Source organism: Sminthopsis crassicaudata, chromosome 4 (genome assembly GCF_048593235.1).
Source record: "Sminthopsis crassicaudata isolate SCR6 chromosome 4, ASM4859323v1, whole genome shotgun sequence".
NCBI classification, from domain to species: Eukaryota; Metazoa; Chordata; class Mammalia; order Dasyuromorphia; family Dasyuridae; genus Sminthopsis; species Sminthopsis crassicaudata.
This window is the reverse complement of record NC_133620.1, coordinates 416163730-416183768: the sequence shown is the minus strand read 5'-3', so window position 1 is coordinate 416183768 and position 20039 is coordinate 416163730. Positions and strand designations below refer to the sequence as shown.

General features: G+C 31.7%; 1 protein-coding gene across 9 annotated transcripts in view; it reads right to left on the bottom strand.

Moving 5' to 3' along the window:
• Positions 1-20039, bottom strand: part of CDC14A (cell division cycle 14A) — a 220717-nt gene that overhangs the window by 6409 nt on the left and 194269 nt on the right. The gene's annotated exons all lie outside the window — the stretch shown is intronic.

Here is a 20039-nt window from a genome sequence, read left to right as displayed (position 1 = left end):
AGAGGAAAAACAGCAAATCATGCAAATAGGAAACAGACCACATTGGACAACAGGAAAAATACAAGATGGATGGAGAGTTCTCCAAGCAGTTTTCTTTTAGCAACAAAACAACATAGATAAGGTCCTTTGTTCAAGAGGGAACTGTTACCAAATTTCCTCTCAAAATCATCAAATCTAATTCTTTGGTAGAAATCTACTCTGTTTTTTTTTAACCATCAATATACTTTCTGTATTCTAATAGTCATGTCTGGAAAAAGTGCTTAATTCAGTTGGAAATGATATGCCAAACTATTCTGTGTATGTGTATAGTAGTATCTCAACAAAGTTTACAAAGCATTCTATACTCAAAATACTATACTCATATACTCACTCTATACTTACTTTCCTGTAAGATTACTATGGATTACAAAATAATATCCCATAATTTTGTTACCCATGGAGGTATCACTAAAAAAAAAAAAAAAAAGAACTTGCCCTTTTCCTAAGAATCTCACATATTAGTAATATCTCTTTCAAAAAAAAAAAACCAACAAAACAAAACAAAGAATTCCATTCATTTTGTTTAATTCACCTATATTATGTATTATTCTCCCATAAAATCAAGGTATATTTCCCAAATAAAATTTAATGACTAAGAATTTGAACAGAAATCACCTAGTATGATCAACAATAATAACAAAAATATTATTGAATCTATCTTAAATCACAATGAAACCAAAATTCTAGATACTGATAATTACAGGAAAAAAAACTAATTTATCTCTCACATGGCGTTGCTTACTAACTTTTTATATTCCACAATACATTTATAAATTTATACAATGGCTTGAGCAGAACTGTTGAAGGCAGAGGTCATCAATAGCATGAATAGAATTGCTACTGCAGAAGAATTCTGAAGTAGAAGGTACAAGTCATAAAATAAGTGCTTGCCTCACTAGTTTCCATGTTTCACTTTAACATAGGGAAGAATACAGATTACTGGGGGTCAGAGGTAGAGGGTGGCACAGAGAAGCAAAGGATGAACAAATAATAGTGACCTTGGCAGCAATTCCTAATGAACAAGAAGAATAAAATCCAAAGTTTCAAAGGAAGTCCATTATACCCAGAAATAGCACTTTAGTCTTGCATTGTGCTGATCCTTCCTTATTATTGTCAAAGCACACTTTTTAAAAAACACTGTATTTTGGAAATAAACAGGCATGGCCCTTGCCCTGCTGATACTCACAAGCTAAGAAAGAGGACAATATTATGAATAAAGACAGAAAAATGAGCCAACCTTCAGTACATAAATTATGATTTGATGACTAAAATTTTATTTTATGATTTTATTTTATTTTATGATTTTATGAAATGAATGAGTATGGGATGTCCAATGAAAGATTGGTTTTCAAGAGCTTTTAGAATGAAGAAAATAAATGTTGGTAAAGCAAAGGGCATATTTCAACCAAAGTTAATGAATAAGTATATGGCTAGTGGGAGTCTTTGACACTCTAGCAACCAGCCTAGAAATAATGGAAATGTAAGTGATTAGGTTTTCCCAAATCCATAGAAATCTCATATGTGATATAGAAATCATGGCTTCTTTAAGATATTTTATTGTTCTTTTTCATAATCATAAAAATTCACTATGTTAATGGGTCTCCATACTGCTCTGACATTCATTAAGAAGAAATAATTTTTTAAAAATGTGAAAGAACCTTCTTAAGCCTACTTCTCAAATTCAAGTCCATTCTGAGTGTGGGTTGTCTTTATTTCTGAATGTATCTGTAAACAGCCACAAATTCTCAATAAACAATTGTGATTTCTTTTTTAGAGAGATCACAAATGAATCAACAAGAGTCCCTTATTAAATAGGTTTCTTCATTTAAGAACAGTAGTTATTAAAATGCTAAGCTAGAAAATAAAAACATAGCTGACAGAACTTCAAAGATTGGAACTTCAACGATTTCCACTAGCCATACACTTATTCATTGGCTTCTTTCTTTTCTCTTTAAAGTAAAGAAGCCTTTATTTGACATAATGTCACTCTAATGTCCAAATAGCATATGCTATCATTTCTGCAAAACTGAATGCAATGTGAAATTTTAGAAGACAGAAAATGGAAAAAAGAACAATGATTCTAACTGGACTACTTTATACCAGATTTATATTCTTAGATTTAAATTCCAAAAAACATTTGTTTTTGGGGTTTTTTTTTCAGTTTCTTTTTCACTTAATTATCTCTACTTCCATTATAATAATGAGTTGGGAATCCTTGGGGAATAATTTATAGTTGATGTATGAAGAAAGGTCGAGTGTGTTTCAGAGTTTTAAAATCAGACAAATACTTCTTTTGGGCTTTTCACTAAGGAAGCAGTAAGCTGAGCATGATGGCAATAGATAAGATTCGAAAAAAATCTTAGGTTCATAGAAAAGACCTCTGTTGTTGAAGGGGTCCACTTTCATTCCCACTAGTCCACTATTCCAGAAACTAAGAGCCCCCCCACATCAGCATTTTCAGATAAAAAGTATGGAAAGCCTGAAAATTGAATAAGACAACACCTGTTTCAGATAACACACTTCAAAGAAGTATATAGTAACTTTTTTCGTCCACAAGAAGCCTGAACATAGAAAACGTTTTACAAGTGATTGAGGAAATAAAGTAATTGATATTATGGAATTGTAATAAATATAAGTGACCAAGCTAACAGCAACTTAAACTGGTACCAAAAGTATTCTACAGATTATATTCATTATCATGATAATAATAAGCAAGCATTTATTAAGTATCTACCAAAAACTACGAAGTGATAAGGGCATGAAAGAATGAAACTATTCCCAAGAAATACACATTCTAAGAATTAATAATTAATTTGTATTCCCTTCTAAGCTCCTATACATAGCACAGGCCAGCACAGAGTAAGTATTCAATATATTTGGTGACCTGAATTAAACTAGAACTTCAAATGACTGAGTTTTCTGGGGGACATTCTACTTTCTGTAAGAGAAATTGTTAAAAATCAAAATATTTTATTGTAACACATGTAAAATGTATGGGATTGCCTGTCATCAGGGGGAGGGAATGGAGAGGGGGGGGATAATTTGGAAAAATGAATACAAGGAATAATATTATAAAAAAAATTACTCATACATATATACTGTGGGAAAAATTCTAAATAAAAAAACTTTTAAAAAATCAAAATATTTAAAAATAATAGCTATGTTTTTGGACAATGTGATATTCTGACAAAGTTCCTACATCTACAATAAAATGAAATTGATGCTTATGATGATGATTCTATGACAATGTAATTTAGCAAAATTTAGCAAAAAGGAAATAAGTATTTAGAATCTTATATTAAATTATGGCAAAAGGTGAATTAAAACAGTTTAGAAAAAAAAGGTTCAGAAAGTGTTTCACTGAGTTGGTCTGAATGTACGTGAGCAAGGATAGAGACAAATATCCATTTCTAACTCCTTTAGTTTACCAATTACTTAAGGAAACAAACAACCCAGTCAAAAGTGTTCTGGCTAGTAAAGCTTTCATTATAATTCCCCAATAGGGCACATTACTGCAGTAACTTGATACCAAATACATCTGAGTTAGAAAAAATACGCAATGACAATAATTATGGCAATAAGAACCTAACTGAGGAATAATGGTTTTGTTATTAATTAAATGAAAAGGTAATACTTCTACATGTTTATAATCTTGTAATTTTAGTCCCCCAAATAGAATATCACCATTTATTTGGCAGTTAAGATGTCCTATATGACAAGGATTTTTAAAGCAGATTCACATTATTTCCTTTATCTATTTGTTTACCTTTTCTCCATCAGTCACCATCTTAGTTCAGGCCACCATCAATCTCATCTTGACTACTGCAAAAGCATCCTAAAGAATTTCCCTGTTCCCAGCCATTCCTTCTTCTAACCTATGTTAAACAGTTGCCAAACTGATTTTCTTAAAACAGTTCTGAGAACACCACTCCTTGCTGTCAAAGCTCCCTATTGCCTCTACAACCAAATACAAAAGCTTCTGCTTGTCATTTGAAGCCCCTCTTTCTATATTAATTTCACCTTACTAATACACACTTTATCTCTGTCTCTGTCTGTCTGTCTTTCTCCATTCTAGCTAGAGATATTCTTTTATCTACATAGTTCTTCCTTAATATTTTTGCACAAGTTAACCCCTACATTTGGAAAGCTTCCATTTAGATACCTTAACTCTATTCAAGGCTTGGCTTATATACCACACCTCCTAACATGAAGTTTTTTCTTATCCATGATGGCCATCTCCCATCTCCTCTATCCTCAACTCCATTTTTGGACACATTTTGTATTTATTTTCTATGCATATGTTGTTTCCATCCAGTAAAACATATGCTCCTTGAGGATAAGAACTATTTATTTTTTTTAATTTCCCCAATAGTTAGCACAGCACCTGGCACACAGTAATTGTTAAATAAATATTTGTTGAATTGAGCAATAATAATAATAATCAAGCAAAGCCCAATCTGAATGGAGGAAAAAATTTCCTTAAAACTTGTAGCTTAATAGATTTTATGTCAAAATATAAGGTCTCATCAAGAAATTTCATTCTCTGACAGTAGCAAGACTTCTGACATAAAACAATCTGTTAGGTATGGGGGATCAAGACAATTTGTTCTGTTCTGGAAATCTGCTGCTAATCTGTTTTGTCAGATGTGGGTAGTGACTATAAAAAAATTAGCTATTCTGGGGGCGTTTCTTTTTTAAACAACCCAGTTACCTAATCACGGTTAAAAAAAAAGTCTAGTTATGGATATAAATACTGTACTGATAATTTAATAAATAAGACCAAATAAATTTAATTTTATAATATATAAGAAAACGGTTTAGAAATTTCCCCCAAAAAATACATTTGCTAACAAGGCAAAATGAGTTTTATGATATATAACAAATACATATATAGCAAGAATGAGCAGTAAATGTAACTTCCATTCCTATAGCAATCTATCATTTTATCAAGTACCTTAAAATATTATCTCCTTGGATCTTAATTACAACCCTGTGAGGTAGAGAATGTACAATAATTTCATTTCCATTTCACAGATGAGAAAACTGAGTCTCAGGAACATCATGTAACCTGCCTTAAGATAGTAAATGATAGAATGGATCCATGTCTTCTGACTCTAAATCTAGTGTTCTTTTCTCTACAACAGAATAAGGCTACCAAAACATAAGGTCAAAGTCCCCAATGATTATTCCCAATCATTTTCTAGGCTTTTGTTCCATACTGGCTTTTCTTATTTTTATTTTTCCCCTTTATCCATTTTGTCAAGTTCTTTAAAAATTCTAATGAGAAAGTAATTGTAAAGTATTTAACATAGTACACTGAGCATAGAAAGTGCTCTATACATGTTAACTACTATCAGATAAACTTATATTCATGTAACACACACACACACACACACACACACACACACACACACAAACACAAATACCCCTATATAATAGTCACAATATTTAATGTTTTACTTTCATTATTCTTATTATAATGGAGGGTTCAATATGAAGGGGAAAGGGACAGAGAGGATATTTCCAGAAATAATTGTGATGTAAAATCAAAAGCAATTTTTTTTTAATTTTAAAGAATTTATAAAATAACTACCCAATGTGAAGATTAAGAGTCAGGTAGATTTAAAAGCAAAATCTTTCTTCGCCTCTGTACTCATTACTTTTATCTGGAGTATGATTTAAAAGAACAAAGCTCATCCACATGCTTTAGCTCATATCATCTTCACAGGACCCTATGTAATGCAAACAGAATATTATTATCCCCATTTTATAGGTGAATAAGTTAAGAATCAGAAAAATAGTTATAGATTACTGAAAATGTTAGTGCTACTTCTTTTTTGTTTTTTCTCTCTTATGGTTTTCCCCTTTTATTCTTATTCTTCTTTCACAATGTGACAAATATGGAAATATATTTAAAATAATTATATATGTATAACCTATATTAGATTGCTTTCTGTCTTGGGGAGAAGGGACATAAGGGAGGAAGGGGAAAATCTCAATCTTATAAAAATGAATGTTGAAAACTGTTTTTTCATGTAATTGAAAAAAAATACTATTAAGTGAAAATGTTAGTACTAGAAGGGCCCCTAAAGGATGACTAGATCTATTCTTTATAAAGGAAAGGAAAACTGAGGCACATACAATTACCAACACTGGAAAGATCACACAGCTAAGGTCACCAATCTAGATATAATTTTCTTTTCTTCTCAATTCCTAAAGCAACTTGTCCTTTTCTTAAGGTACTTACTTTACTATGTGCCTGTTCATGTCTTCTAACTAATTATAAGTTCCTTGAGGATAGAGACTATCTCATTCAACTTTGTATTCCTCACAACATCTATCAGTTAGTCAATTAACAAATATTTTTAAAGTATTAACTACTATTAAGTGGATTACTGTGCTATGCACCATGTATACAAGAAGAGGCAAAAGATAGTCTCTATTTTAAAGGAGTTCACAATCTAATAATAGTGTCTTGTGCCAAATAGCAAACTTTCAAATATTTGTTGAATTTTAATCAATCAACCCAAATAAAATCACATTATGATAAACTTTAAAAAGTTTTAATATAGTTTAGTTATTATATCTACCTCCAAGCCAAATCGAAGCTAAAAGGCACCTTAAATACTATCTTTTAATCTTGTTTTTTTTAAAGTTTGTAATACTATGATTCCTGATTATTTATGATAATTGTTGCAAACAATGAAAAATGAAAAACATGATACTAAAAAAGATTCTATTTTTACTTCCCCCTGTACTTCTTGTTACCATGTCAACAGAATTTTTCAATTTTTGTACTATATGACAATTTAGAATTATTTTACTAATGTAGAACCAATAAAATTATTTACTCAATATTAAAAACATTTGTTTCTATTTCTTTTTAAACTTTTTAAAGCTTATCATAATGGGATTTTATTTGGGTTGATTAAAATTCAACAACATATCATTGCTATGGATTATCATGTTAGTAGTGGGTTTATTAGGATAAATAAAGTAAATTTATATTAATATTACTACAATTACAAGAAAACACCTTTTGGTTTTTCAGTTTTGATAAAGTATGTGCATTTCTTGAGACCTCATGATGTAATACAAAGGGGTCTGTCACTGGAGTTAGAAAGACCACGGCTCAAGTCTTAAACTCTGATAAAACTGGCTACAGAAACATGTGGAAGCTACAACCTCTGAGGGACCGACCCTCAGGGAATTTTAAGATAGACTAGTTACCATTTTTTTTAAGTAAAGAGTTTTTTCATACCTAGAAATCTATTACAAAAGTCTCCAAAACACTCAATCCATCAAATTTAGGGGAACCAGATGAAAATATATTTGGGAAATAATTTTTGAAAATAAATTAAAATACAAGAAAACATAATGTTACTATATTGTTTTTTAAGTCAACATGAAGTCCACAGAGATCCAATCCTATTTGAGTTTGATGTCACTGCTCTACTACATCAATAAAATCAAAGAGCAAGTAAGAAGCCACCATGTTGCTCAGTGGTTAGTGAGCTTGGTCTCAAGTCAAGTAGACCTCACTTTAAATCTGGTCTCAGACATGTACTGGCTGTGTCTCACATAGCCTTTGTCTGCCTCAGTTAAAATGGGGATAAAAATAACACCTACTTCCCAGAGATGCTGTTAAGATCAAATGAGCTACTGCTTGTAAAAGTGATCAGCACAATATCTTGGCAAGTAAATATTAAATACTATGATCCATGCAAAGACTAAAGCGGCAACAAATTTCCCTAGTCTTCATTTTAGATTTTAAAGAGAACAATATTGTTTAAAGTGAAAGGTATATGCAAAATGTTCTTTCTACCTTTATACATGATTTTTTTTTGCAGTTTTTTCCAAAAGAAATTCAATGTGTATTTTATATTATTATATGTTAGACTATTGACATCCAGTCGGACTCAATCATCACTATTGTTTTCATTGTTCTGAAAACTATGAACTTTTTGAGAAAAATTCTGCTACAATTCTAATATGTTAAAACATATTTAAAATAATAGTACAAAAATATATTAACTAATTCCCAAAATGTCATGTTTGGTTTGGTTTTCAGATAGCAAAACTTTCACTGTGAAGATAATTATGCATGGATAATTAAAGGAAACTATAATTATAACACTCAAATTAGTGCTTTAATTAATTTACATCAGCCTATATAAATCATTCATATTTATTCTCTTAGGTATAGAAAACTAAAATCATCCCACTCACTTTGAAATTGACACTTCTTGACTTTCTGAATATAAATTATCTCTCCCCCACTTTTTTCCTTGAGTTTTCCCCTCTCTTTTCTAACGCTTTTAAATATGAAGCTAGTCTATGACATATATAAAATATGAAGTGATTCTAAATACCCAGTACTAGGAGAATACCCTTCTAAAATCGTCGAGTACCAGAAGTACTAGAAGCAATTGTCTGGGAATTTCAAGTAACTAGCTAAGAATCCAAGACCCCAAAGATGCAAAGAAAGAGGAAAAGTAACTATGTCCAGAAATATTTTTAAACAGCTATTTTTATAGTAAGAAGAAAATAAAGGGATTTCCATAAACTGGGAAAGGCTAAATAAATCATGGTATATAAATGTTTAATGAATATCAATGAGTCATTAAAAATGAATAGGTTAAAAAAATGAAACAAAATGATCATTTTGTGCTGATGATATAATATACTCACAGAACCCTAGAAAGCCAACTAAAAATTCAGTGTAATAAATATTAATTTCAGCAACCAACAAAACTCAGAAAAATTAGAAATAATTCTATTCTGAATAGAGAAGCTATAGTATATTGGAGGGCTTATATACAAAGATTTCTTAAGGACCATATGAATCTAACTTCAAATACTCTTTGCAGAAATACAGATCTAAAATACTGGAAAAAGATTAAGTACTTATGGGTATATCAAAACAACAACATAAAAGACAATATTCTAAGGAAGAAACCAAAGCTATCAACAATAATATAAAAATTCTGTAAAGTGGAATTTGAATTTATTAAGCAGCTCTGTGTACCAGGCTCTATGCTAAATACTTCATAACATAAAAATTGCACCACTTCCCAAATTAATTTACTTAATTCAGTACTATACCAATCAAATTCTCACAAGAGTTAAGGGAAAAAAATCATAACAAAAATTCAAATGAAGGAACAAAAGGTAAAGAACCTAAAAAGTTATAATGGAGGAAAAGGAGAATGAATGAGCATCTATCAGTATCAAATTGTAATACAAAGCAATAACTATTAAAATGATTTGGTATAGGTTGAAAAAAAAAAGAGAGATTGGTGGAACAGATCAGATATATAATATTTAAAAGCAAACAGTTATAATAGAAAGATGTTTTGAAAAAAATCTAAAAACCCCAATTAGTAGGGATACTCATTATTTGATGAAAACTACTGGGAAAACTGGACAATAATCTAATCTGACAAAAATGAGTGCTAGATCAACACCTCATACAAAATACTAAGATGAGATCTAAATTGGACGTGACTAAATTGATTTCCTCATTAATAAATTAGAGAAAGGAAGAAATCATCTTTCAGATCTATGGACTAGAGAAGAGTTCATGACTAAACAAGTGTTAGTATAAGACAAAATGGACAGTTTTAGTTATGTAAAATTAAAAGATTTTACACAAACAAATGTAATGTTACAAAAATCTTTGAAACAAAAATTTCTCTGATTAAAATCTCATATCTAAGAAATATAAGGAATTGATTCAAATTTTTAAGATTAAAAGTCATTTGCCAATGGATAAATGGTCAGATTATATGAATAGACAATATTCAAAGGAAGAAATCCAAGTTATCAGCAATCATACAAAAATCCCCTCTAAAGGGGAACATGCCTTTATTAAATACTTTTTAGATACCATGATGCTAAATACTTTACAAATATTATCTCATTTTATCCTCAAAACAGTAACTGCTACTTTCCTGATTTTACCTTGAGGAAATTGAAGCAGGTTAATAAATCTATGAGACCAGCTTTAAACTTAGATCTTCCTGACTTCAGCCTCAGTATTCTACCCACTACTCTGTCTAGTTGTCTAAATCACTGAAAAGTACAGAAATATGAGTTCAAGTCCTTTTCAAAATGGCAAAAGTAACAAAAGAACAAAATGGAAAATGTTGGAAGAGCCATAGAAAGAGTTCCTAATGTACTGACGTTGAGATGTGAATCAGTCCAGTAATTCTAGAAAGCAATTTAGAACTATTCCCAGAAAGTTACCAGATTCTCCATTTGCCCCAGGTGTGTCACTCACAGGCTATATCCATGTAAGAGGAAAAGCATCTATATGTACAAAAATATAGCACTTTTTTCATGGTAACAAAACTTGGTAATTAAAAAGATATCCTCCTCCCATGGGAGAATGCTTAAGCAAATTATGGTATTTAATTTAAGGTAAGATTATTGTGATATAAAGAAGATATAAAATAGTCAATTTCAAAAGAAACGAGGAAGACCTTTATAAATTGATGCAGAATAAAATGAGCAGAACAATTTATATGACACCAATATTAAAGAGAAAAACAACTCTGATCAATACAATGATTGACCACAAATCCTAGTTAGTTGACTTAAAATGTAGACAGAGAAATATCTTTTCATATATAAGCTAATATGGAAATCTATTTTTCCAAACTATTTTTAAATTTCACTCTTTAGGGGCAGCAGTAATGGAGTTTGGGATAGATTAATTTTTAAAAAGCACTTGTTACTTGAAATAAAAAAAAATATTTTAAAAGAAAAAAAAAGAAAAAAATGAATAGTTTTAGAGAGAATCCAGTAAGATCTATGAAGTAATATAGAGTAAAATGAGTAGAATTAGAAAAAGAATTTATATTCTGACAACTCCCTTATTGAGAAAAGCAATTTTATAAGACATTGAAACTTAGAGGAATGCAATAACTATAAGCCCAGAGGACTGAAGATGAAGCATATGCTTAAAATGCAGAGAGGCATATTTTTAAGATGCTTGGAATAACCATGCTTGTTATGTTTGAATGTTCTGTTTTTTTTACTATTTAACAGAGAGGAAGAGTAAAAGAAAAATAATAAATATTCATAAAAATAAACACTAAAAATATTTAAAAGAAATTTTAAAAAATCTAGCAATTAAAATCCTTATTAGATTAAAATAAAATCTCCACCAACAAACTTAATTTTAGAAAATTAAAAAGAAAGACGATTTCTTTCTTGGGAAAGATTCAATTCTTCATTAGCATAATTTTGGTTCTCACTATATATATTAACTGTGCTAGACAAAAGATACATATTAGAATATACATTTGGGTGGGTATAAGCATAATTCAATAATGATGCAACAGAATATATTATTCAAAGACAAAAAAATTAATATGAAAAATAAAGAGTCTAAATTAAAGGACAGCCAACTGTACTCTCTCACTCACATTGTCCACAAGGATAACCTGAGACACTATTAAATGCTTCAATAAAATCCAGGAATACTACATCTAATACATTCTCCTGATCTAATAGTCCAGTAACTGTCAAAAAGAAAATAAGCTTAGTTTTAATGATTACTTCTTCATAAATATTCCTTTAACAATGCATCCTATAAATTTGCAAAATGTTTGTCAATCTCAGCTTTGATTTCCATTTGTGAGTCCTTGTCAACATGTTTAAGCTTTAAATTCAATATGTTTAAATTAAACTCATGTTTCCTCACCAAGTAGTATCCTTCTTTTGGCCTTATTTCTGTCAATGTTTCACCATTTTCCCAAGCTTAAAACCCAAGTACTCTCTTTGACCCTTTGCTGCTCATTATTTCCCTCAATCAAAATTTTAGCAAGTCTTAGTTATGTGTACATATTGTTTCCTCCAATAGAACTTAAACTCTTTGAAGGCAAAGATTGTTTCATTTTCAAATTTGTTTCCAAGCTCCTAGCCTATAGCTGTCACACAGTAGCTGCTCAATAAATGTTTGCTGATGAATTGGTTGATAAGCTATGGATGCTGATACCTCCCCAGAATCCCCATCTTCTGAAACCCCTCCTTCTGACTGAAGATGGTGCAAGGTAGAGAGCACAGAGCTTCTTCTAGATCCTCCATCTTTTAAGAATACTCAGACCAACTATCTTTCAATTCCCAAGGATTGTAAACTTTAAGTCCCATGGGATTTCATCATGCTCCCATATCCTATTTTCCAGATTCTTTTTATGTGTTTTCTTGAGGGCAAGGGTTGTTTTTTATGTGTTTTCTGTTTTATGTGTTGTCTTGAGGGCCGGGACTATCTGATTCTTTTTTTCTTTCTTTTTTCTTTTTTATTTATTTATTTATTTATTTTTTTTTGGTATCACCAATACTTAGTAAAACTCAGGAACATTCAGGCACTTAACATGTTATTATTGATTGGCTAATGAGAAAAATAACTAGACTCAGGAATCTTCAATCAATTATTTTAAAGCAATTTAACTGTTTCAAATTTAAAGAAATTATTATTTAATGTTTAGATTAGAAAAGAGATAGTTGATTTTTATAAAACAAAAATACACATACACTGCATGAAGAGCTGATAAATTTATAGGTCATATTAATAAATAGTTCCAGGCATGTCATATCAGATAAACTGCAAGACTGGGAATCAGGAAGACCCAGGTCCATTCACTAGATGTATGACCATGGGTTAGTCACTTCAATTCTCAGAGCTTCAATTCCCTCACCTGGAAAATAGAAATAATAATAGTCAAAGTATCTACCTTTTCCAATGTTCCTGGCTCAAATGAGATAATGGATATTAAGTGCTCTAGATATTTTAAGAGGTTTATAAATTGCCAGTACTAGAAGTTATCATCATCATCATTAGTTTATTTAAAGTCATACATTTTTTGTCATATGGCTTAGGGTAGAGCAGTCCATGATTCTAAGTGTGAAGTTATGGCAATTTCAGCAAGTTGCAAGGACTCTTTGTATGGATCTAGAAATAGACTATATAGTTTCTTCATTTAAGAACAGGTTTAGCTAAATTTTGAGAGATTGGATTGCTTACCAGTTATCTGCACAGTAATGAATGTCCTATCTACAGAAACTCATGAACGCTGAGATAAGATCTACATTAGTTCTAGGAGCATCCCCACAATTATAGATTATTGAAATAATAATCTATGAGTGGGTCAGCAGAGGGAGAGATTTCCTCACTCCTACAGTTTTCCCCCCTTTCTCCCATACTTTTTCAGTTATGAGCATCATGTAAACAAATGTCACTCTTGGACAAAAAAGAATGGCAGAAATTGACAAAAAAAATTGTGTATTTATGAATGTGCACTAAGAATAATGTCAGAAACTTTGTATTGGAAAGAACTTCAGGGGCCATTGAATCTAGCTCCTTCTTAGAAATCTCCTTTATGAAAGCCCCAACAAATGTAGCTTTTCAATACCAATTCTAAATAGGTAATATATTTTGTCATTCAAACACTTTACAGTGATATCATCATTAATATTTCTGCATTTAAATTTTTAAACCAAGAATTAGGCAGTAGCCTAAATTGGTTAACAAAAAAAATTCTTCCCATTTTTAACAGACCTTTGATTTTATATGTTTTCTTACACATTAAGTAACATATATCCAACATTCAAATTCTCAAAAATAGCCCTTTTTATCTGGAGAGAGAGAGAGAGCATGGTATAACATATAAAGGTTTGTCTTAAGATTTAGGAAGACCTAGTTTCATGCCCTGCCTTTGCCACATACCAGTTTTTGACCATGGATAAGCAAACTTTACCTCTTAAAAGTCTCAGGCAACTCTCCAGAGAGATAAGTAACAGACCAATGTCCATATAGGGAGTTGTCCATAATGATTAAATCAGAAATCTGAACATACACTTCTCTCCCTCATAAAATTTGGACAAAAAGTAGATGACAAAAGCGGGCTAACTAATTCATATGATTCCTTCCGTTTCTAACATTCTATGATCTAAGATGCTGGAATCAAACTTAAAATAGAAATGGAACCCTGTAAAAGCTGCATATTGACAAATCTGTCAACTCTGATGTAGGATAAATAGAAGCAGAGGCAGGAAAAACTGGCTTAGAACTTTGATAAATTCTTTACTGAATGCAGAACTGATGTAGTAAGTTACAAAATGTTATTGCCACTTCTCTGACAATGAGGCAATGTCATTATTTCATTCTTAAGATTACTTCCTTCTTGCTGCCAAAGTCACAATATAAGTCACTATTATATGGCTTGTAATTGCTTTGGCTCTTTTTATAGATTTGGGAAAGACCCAAGTTTACGAATTATTACAAAGCATATGTAAATAATGAGAAGTCCTACAGCTGTAGGATATAGAATAATCATATTGGAAAGAGTCTTGAATATAGATGGTTCCAATCTTACTTCTTATATATTAATCACTACTGTGTACACTTTAATTCAATGCTACTAATTCCTTACTACCCCTCACATAAGATACTTTTATTCCCAGTTCTTGGCATTTTCACATGGTCTCCTCCCATTCCTAGAATTCTTTTTCATCATCTCTGAATCCTGGATTTCTTCAAGTCCCAGATAAAACTATGTTCCAAAAGAAATCTTTCCTGACCCCCCTTCATGTTAGAACCTTCCTTCTGTTGGTTATCTACAATCTATCCTCTATAAGACTTGTTTGTACATAGTTGTTTGCATGTTTTCTATTCCATTAGACGGTGAGTTTATTGAGGAGAGGCACTATATTTTGCCTTTCTTTGTATCTCCAGTATTTAATATATTGCCTGAAACACAGTCGGCGCTTAATAAATGCTTGTTGACTATTAAAGTTATGGCTCAAACATAAACTTTCTGTTCAAATGCCCAAAATTGTTAGACTCTCTCAGCTAAATAACAGCATTAAATTTAAGGAGATGGCATGGTAGGGAAAAGAGATTTTTAAAAAACCATAGCAACATCAAACATCAAAGACAAATAGAAAGGTATAACTCCCAAGTCTTAGTGATTAAATATAATTTTTCAAGTGAGGATAGAATGACAGTATTCAAAGTAAGAAAGGAAAAAAAAAGAAAAACATATCTACTCAAAGTCAGGAAGAGTCAAAAATACTACTGAAAATTAGAGGCTGTTTAAATAATATAGTGAAATAATATAATTGAGATTTGGAGTTTTTAAAATTCTGCAAATATCTCAATTAGAAATATCTACGTGCTGGGTTGGTGGCAAAATGCCTGTAATTCCAAGTGCCAGGGAAGCTCAGATGCAGTGGGCTCTGTAATCAAATGTTTGCACTAAGCCCCAAGGAACAAGAGCCACCAAATTGGCTAAGGAGGAATTAACTGGCATGAGATCAGAAAGGGGCAAGATTTTGTTTTCCTTCTTTTTAAAAATTTTTCACTTGATTTTTCTTGTGCAGCATGATAATTGTAGAAATACGTATGGAAGAATTGCACATGTTTAACATGTCAAGGGGAGAGGTGGAAGGAAGGAAGGATAAATTTTTGGAACACAAGGTTTTGCAAAGGTGAATGTTGAAAATTATCTATGCATATTTTTTGAAAACAAAAAGCATTTTTAATAAAAAAAAATAAATGGGAAAATTTAAAGCTCCCAAGCTATAGGAAAATCTCTGTGAGTAAGCACTGCTTGTACTTCCAGATTGGGTAAAATGAGGAGACCCCATTTAAAAAAAATAAAGAGAATCATGTAGGACTAGGTTTCCAAAAGGGAAAAGTATTGTGTGTGTTAAAAATCCCCCATTCATCCAAGCAGATGCTTACTGATGTGGTAATATTCAATTGCTAAAGGTTCTCTGATAAAGGCTTCATTTCTCAAATACTTAGTGAACTGAGCCAAATTTGTAAAAATATGAGCCATGCCCCAATTGATATATGGTCAAAGGATATGAACAAGTAGTTTTCAGAAAAAGAAATCAAAACTATCAAATGGTCACAAAAAATTTAAATCACTATTGAATAGAGAAATGCACATTAAGATCCTCTGAGACTTACATGAACTGATGCTGAGTGAAATGAGCAGGACCAGGAAATCGTTGTATATTTCAACAACAATACTATATTATAATCAGTTCTGATGGATGTGGCCATTTTCAACAATGAGATGAACCAAATCAGTCCCAATAGAGCAGTAATGAACTGAACCAGCTACACCCAGCAGAAAGAACTCTGGGAAATGACTATGAACCACTACATAGATTTCCCAATCCCTCTATTATCCCTCTATTTTTTGTCCGCCTGCATTTTGGATTTCCCTCACAGGTTAATTGTACACTATTTCAAAGTCCAATTCTTTTTGTACAGCAAAACAAATGTTTGGACATGTATACATCTATTGTATTTAATTTATACTCTAACATATTTAACATGTATTGGCCAACCTGCCATTTGGAGGGGGGAGGGGAAAAATTAGAACAAAAGGTTTGGCAATTGTCAATTTGTAAAATTACCCATGCGTATATCTGGTAAATAAAAATTATTAAAATAAATTTTAAAAAAACCCTCTGAGGATGTATTCTGATGGAAGTGGAAATCTTCAACATAAAGAAGATCCAACTCACTTTCAGTTGATCAATGATGGACAGAGACAACTACACCCAGAGAAGAAACACTGGGAAGTGAATGTAAATTGTTAGCACTACTGTCTATCTACCCAGGTTACTTATACCTTCGGAAGCTAATAATTAATGTGCAACAAGAAAATGGTATTTACACACATATATTGTATCTAGGTTATATTGTAACACATGTAAAATGTATGGGATTGCCTGTCATTGGGGGAAGGGAGTGGAGGGAGGGAGGGGATAATTTGGAAAAATGAATTAAAAAAAAAAAAAACCTCTGAGATGAGATACCATCTCATACCTATCAGATTGGTTAATATGACAAAAAAGACAAATGACAAATTCTGGAGAGAATGTGGAAAATTTGGGATACTCATGCATTGTTGGTAGAGTTATAAACTAGTCCAAGCATTCTAGAAACAATTTAGAAGTACACCCAAAAGGCTATAAAACTGTATATACCTTCTGATCCAGCAATACTACTGCTAGGTATGTATCTCAAAGTGATAAAAGAAAAGGAAAAAGGACCTATTTATACAAAAATATTTATAGCAGCTCTTTTTGTGATAGTAAAAAATTAGAAATCGAGGAAATACCCATCAATTGAGAACTGGATTGTGGCACATGGCTATTATGGAATACTATTTTTGCTATGAAAACTGATGAACAAGATGGTTTCAGAAAAAACTGGAAAGATTTATATGAATGAATACAAAGTAGAGTGAGAAGAATTGGGAAGTCACTGTGCAGCAATGTTATAATGATCAACTATGAAAGATTTAGCTACTCAGATCAAAACAATGATCTAAGATAATTCCAAAGGTGCTATGCTGAAAAATGCTATCTATCTCCAGAAAGAAAGAAATGATGAACTTTGAGTGTAGATTGAGGCGTATTTTTTTACTTTATTTTTCTTGGGGTGTGTGGTGTGTGTATGTTTGTGTGTGTATATCTTTTACAACATGTGTAAATGAACATTTATTTTACATAACTCCACATTTATAACCAATATCATATCGTTTGCCTTCCCAAGGAGGGGGATATACTGGCAAGAAGGAAGAAGAGAATTTAGAACTCAGAATTTTTAAAGATGTTCATAAGTAATTAGGAGATATTTAATGACATAAAGCTATGTTAAATTGGAAAAAAAAAATATTTAAAGCCGAAATCCAGAAACCTATGCCTGATTTAATTCCTATTCTACTTTAAATTTTTTAAAAATATTCTTAGAAAACAAAAGTACTTTGCCATGTTCCTATCATATGCTTATCCTAGACAGATTCTATAAAAACTGACACTTTCTCCAAGAAAAGCAGTCATCATAAGTACAATTCACAATCAAAATAAAACTGGGTCCCTTAACCAAAAAGTACTAGTCCAATAAATTTCATCCTGATTTAAATGTAAATAAGCAACACCAGTATAAACAATTTAATTAATTCCTTTTATCAAACATCAAATATCAAAGGAGCATCTATTATATATAAATAATATATATGCCTAGCACCAGTGAAATATAAAAGTCATAAATGCAGTCCCAGAAGGAGTTTACAATCTAGTTTGGGGAACACAACTAAATGAGACAAATTTCTATTCAAATTCCTCTCTAGTCTTCTTCTTCCCTTTAATTAATCTCTTCTAGTTTATGTGATGCTATATGGTATTACTTCTCCTGATTCTCTGGCCCCTCCCCAATCCCTGGGAAGCTTTTTCTCACCAGCTCTATCTTGTTACTTCCTTTGCTTCCTTTAAGATGCAGTTCAAACTTCATCTTCAGCAGATCACTTTTTTTTGGCTTTCTCCACTACTAGTGTCTTCCCTCTTATTTTACCTTTAATTTACATGTACCTAATTATTTGCATGTTTTACTCCATTAGAATATGAGTTCCTTAAAGACAGGAATCATATTTTGCATTTTTTTAATGCTCGGAGCTTATCATAGTGCCTAGCATATAGTAAGCAATTAATAAATACTTGTTGATCAAGTGATATTACATTCTGAAAAAGTACTAAATTGTAAAATAGAAAATTTTATACTAGAACAGGACATTAAAAATGAGCTGTTTCAAAAACTTATCAAACTGTGCATACCCTGTGATCCAGCAGTGTTATTACTGGGCTTATATCCCAAAGAGATCTTAAAGAAGGGAAAGGGACCTGTATGTACAAGAATGTTTGTGGCAGCCCTTTTTGTAGTGGCCAGAAACTGGAAACTGAGTGGATGCCCATCAATTGGAGAATGGCTGAATAAACTATGGTATATGGATATTATGGAATATTATTGTTCTGTAAGAAATGACCAGCAGGATGATTTCAGAAAGGCCTGGAGAGACTTACATGAACTGATGCTGAGTGAAATGAGCAGGACCAGGAGATCATTATATACTTCAACAACAATAGTATATGAGGATGTATTCTGATGGACAAAGCCCTTTCCAACAATGAGATGAACCAAATCAGTTCCAACAGAGCAGTAATGAACTGAACCAGCTACACCCAGCGAAAGAAGTCTGGGAGATGACTATGAACCACTACATAGAATTCCCAATCCCTCTATTTTTTGTCCGCCTGCATTTTTGATTTCCTTCACAGGTTAAGTGTACATTATTTCAAAGCCCAATTCTTTTTGTGCAGCAAAATAACTGTTTGGACATGTGTATATATAGTATTTAATTTATACTTTGACATATATAACATGTATTGGTCAACCTGCCATCTGGAGGAAAGGGTGAGGGGAAGGAGGGGAAAAATTGGAACAAAAGGTTTGGCAATTGTCAATGTTGTAAAATTACCCATGCATATATCTGGTAAATAAAAAGCTATAGTAAAAAAAATATTTAAAAATGAGCTATTTGTGAAATATGTTGATCAAGTGATATTACATCCTGAAAAAGTACTAAATTGTAAAATAGAAATTTTAAAAACAGAACAGTACATTAAAAATGAGCTATTGGTGAAATACAACCATTAAATGCAAAAGGATTTTGAAAATGGAGATATCATTGTAGACAAAGTCTTAAAGCATGAAGCATACTAGGATCAAAGAAGAAATGAACACAAACCACTCAATAAACTTCAATGGCTCCCAAATGCCTTTGGGATCAAATATCAATTCCTCTTTTTGGCATTCAAAGAAGCCCTTCCTAATCTGATCGGCCTTTTATCCCAGCCCCTATGTCCTTTCTAGTCTTCTGATACCCTCAATACCCATCTGCCATCTCCATACACCCCTTATCAGTAACACTGGCATCCTTGCTACTCTGCAACACTTCATCTCCTGACTCCAAAGCATTTACACTGGCTTTTCTCCCAGGACTGAAATTTTCCTTCCTTACCTCTACTTCCCTGACTTCCTTTAAGTCCCAGCTAAAATTCCACCTTCTATGAACAACCCCCTAATGCTCTTGCCTTCCCTTTGTTGATTATTTTCAATTTATATTTTACATATC